Below are 3,951 nucleotides of genomic sequence, written 5' to 3'. Positions count from 1 at the left end.
GGCAGTTTATGGTTTACAAGGCTTTCAGTACAGACCAGCTATGGCTGTCTAGCGATATAATCTACCTGCTATTCTATGTTATTCTCTCTGTTCCTTTGTAAGAAGTATGGTTGATTTGTTAAGAAAAGATGTTCCCTTGTCTTTTGAATATCAATTCATTCATTGTTTGTCATGACACCTTAAGGCATGAGTGAGGACCAGAAGGATATGGATGAATTTCTCACCTGCTCCATTCATTGCTTAATGATATACTCCTTAAAAGTAAGGTATTTTTCAGGAATGGCTCCTTCAGTTCCCATGCTTGATCTCAGTTCTTTCCTTTGACCATTGATTTTTTTTTTTTTTTAAAAACTTTATTTATATGAGTACACTGCTGCTGTCTTCTGATACACCAGAAGAGGGCATCTGATTCTATTGCAGATGGTTGTGAGCCATCATGTGGTTGCCGAGAATTGAACTCAGGACTCCTGGAAGAGCAGTCAATTTCCTTAACCAGTGAACCATCTCTTTAGCCCCAAACATTGCATTTATTCCTCCTAATAAGCACATCTTCTCTTCTCCCAGGAGTAATTGCACCAATGTCCATAGAACCAATTTTTTTTCCTCTACTAAATATGAGTCAAAGCCAACAAGAAGTACATTTTCCAGAGCTGAATTAGAGACTTGATGTACCTGATACTGAGGTGACTGATCAAGGAAATCAGATAAAATAAAAGCAACTTAAAACTTTCACCACTTGTGGTAATAGCACAGGCAAAAGGCTAAAGGTGTGAATTGCTCCTTTATTTTTATTTAAGGAACAAGATCAGGGGACAATCAGATATATTACAGCAGACATGGAGGTAAACAAAAACTCTTCTTATGTAGACAGAGAGCCAAACAAAAGCTGATGTGTTGATGGAATCAAGAGTTGAGGGATCAAAGAAAGAAAAATGGGAGGGGCTAGGACAGTGAAATTATGAGTTCAGAGTCTGGAGAAAAGAGTATTGGAAGTTCCCAGTTAAGCTGATAACAGCATATTTGTCCAAGAAAGGCTATGTGTGGCCCGTGGTAATTCAGTAGACAATTTCTGAATAGAGACTGCTAAAAAAGGAACATAGATGTTCACAAGAGCATCATTCTTGTTTGCAGCTCCCTGCAAGGAACTGCCAGGGACTGCTGTGTGCTATATCTAGTGTTAGAAAGAAAGGCAGCTTCCTCTGTGAAGCATTCTGCATAAAGTCTTTACAATTGCCTAGGTTAGAGTCTGAAAGATGATTTGGGATCTTGGTCTGAAATTGGACTCAAATTTGGTAGCAGTCAGTAGATTTATTTGTTTCTTAAATATCTTATGCCACTCTTAGATATTAATCAATGACAGTTGGAGTCTTTATTTCACTGTCTTCTATCTCTTTGATGCTTGACTTAGTATCTATATTTATTTTGATTTACAATAAATATTCATTGAAAACATATGTATGTACATACATTCATATTAAATTCAATTAACCCTCCAAGTCTCTGAGTTTTACATCCATGATTTCAAACAACCAGGGAATAAAAGGATTAAGAACACTGAACCTGCCTGAGCAGACCTTGGGCACAAGCTCTGCAGCCAGTCCCACAACACCCAGAGGATGCTCCACTCCCAGGCATTGTGACATTCTCAGGATCAGAGGTGAGGAGGACCCAACATCTGTCCCAATTCTGGGAGTAACCGGGACCTGTGTGGGACCAGGCACACAGGAACTCCACCAGCAGAGTGGCTTGGGTTCCTTCTGGTCTCTCTGGACTGGTGTCCTGAGAAGACCTTGGGCCCAGGCTCCACAGCAAGTCTCACAACTCTCAGAGGAAGCTGCTGCACTCCCAAGTGCTCTAACAAGCCCAGGGCCACAGGATCTCAGAATCACAGGATCACAGAGACAGTCTGACTCTGAGGAGTTCTGATACAACCAGGATCACAGGAAGGACTGACTCCATTCAGATTTAGCAAGGGCAGGTAACGCTATCTCTAGTGGCAGATGACAGGGGGCAAGCATAAGAAAATAAACAACACAAATCAAGGTCACTTGGCAACATCAGAACTCAACTCTCCCACCATAGCAAGTCCTGGACACATCATTACACCGGAAACAAAGATTCAGATCTAAAATCACTTATCATGATGATGATACAGGACCTTAAGAAAGACATAAATAGCACCCTCAAAGAAATACAGGAGAACATAGGTAAACAGCTAAAAGCTCTTAAAGAGGAAACACAAAAATCCTTTAAAGAACTACAGGAAAACACAATCAAACAGGTTAAGGAAATGAGCAAAACCATCCAGAATTTAAAAATGGAAATAGAAACAATAAAGAAATCAGAAAGAGAGACAACCCTGGAGATACAAAACCTAGGAAAGAAATCAGAAATCGTAGATGCAAGCATCACCAACAGAATACAAGAGATAGAAGAGAGAATCTCAGGGGCAGAAGACACCTTAGAAAACATTGACACAACAGTCAAAGAAAATGCAAAAAGCAAAAAGCTCCTAACCCAAAGCATCCAGGAAATCCAGGACACAATGAGAAGACCAAACCTAAGGATAATAGGTATAGAAGAGAGTGAAGACTTCCAATGTAAATATCTTTAACAAAATTATAGAAGAAAACTTCCCTAACCTAAAGAAAGAGATGCCCATGAACATACAAGAAGCCTACAGAACTCCAAATAGACTGGACCAGAAAAGAAATTCCTCCCATCACAAAATGATTAAAACACCAAATGCACTAAACAAAGATAGAATTTTAAAAGCAATAAGGAAAAAAAGGCAAGTAACATATAATGGCAGGCCTATCAGAATTACGGCAGAATTCTCACCAGAGACTATGAAAGCTAGAAGATCCTGGGCAGATATCATACAGCCCTACAAGAACACAAATGCCAGCCCAGACTACTATACCCAGTAAAACTCTCAATTACCATAGATGGAAAAAAACAAGATATTCCATGACAAAATGAAATGTATACAATATCTTTCCACAAATCCAGCTCTACAAAGGATAATAGATGCAAAACAACAACATAAGGAGCAAAACTACAACCTAGAAGAAGCAAGAAAGTAATCTTTCAACAAACCCACACAAACCTAATTCTACCTCTTACAACAAAAACAACAGGAAGTGACAATTACTTTTTCTTAATATCTTAATATGAAAATTAATATTACCAACATATCCTAAGCAATTGAAATCCAAAAATATGAGGTATTAGAAATTTGTTGATTGTCATCCAATGGTCTCTCTAATTTGGTAATTGGAGAAATAGGTCCAATATTGTACATTCTAGATATACTTTCAGCTTGTTTGTGACAGTGTCTTGCTGTGTACAACATAAGGGTCTCGAAATCTTGCTTCTCCTATCTCAGCCTCTCTAGTAGTAGTATTGTTTATTTCATGTTCCTACACTATACTATGGTTTTCAGAACAGTTTATATATTTCAAAAATATTTAATACCCAAGGGAGACATAGACAATTAACTTGGGAGGTGGCTCGTAGGAAAGATCACAACAAAGAGTGAGATTGAATGCTTTGCTTGACATTTGTAGCTCTTGTATCAAGTTTAAAGAAGAGGACTTTACAAGTTACTCTTTCTCTGAGATGAATGCTTTTCCAAATTATCACAGCCAATGAACCAGATTTTTAACCACACCTAATGTCTGTGCCACCCTCCAAGCAGAACCATTGTTCATTGAAACAGTTGGTGAATGACTTTATGGATAGACCATCTTAACACATACACCATTTCTTAAATGAATGTAACCTGTTCTCTGTGGGCTGAGAATAAAGTCACTCACTCAAGTCAAATAGTTTTGACCATAGCAGGAAGTCTGTATCAAAAAATCATGCCTACAATTCATTTCTTGGCGCAGCAGAACTGTCAACTCTCAGCTTAGCTACTATGGAGGTAAAATCCTTTGGTGATGTGAG

Source organism: Mastomys coucha, unplaced genomic scaffold (genome assembly GCF_008632895.1).
Source record: "Mastomys coucha isolate ucsf_1 unplaced genomic scaffold, UCSF_Mcou_1 pScaffold4, whole genome shotgun sequence".
Classification (NCBI taxonomy): Eukaryota; Metazoa; Chordata; class Mammalia; order Rodentia; family Muridae; genus Mastomys; species Mastomys coucha.
This window is presented reverse-complemented; position numbering follows the sequence as displayed.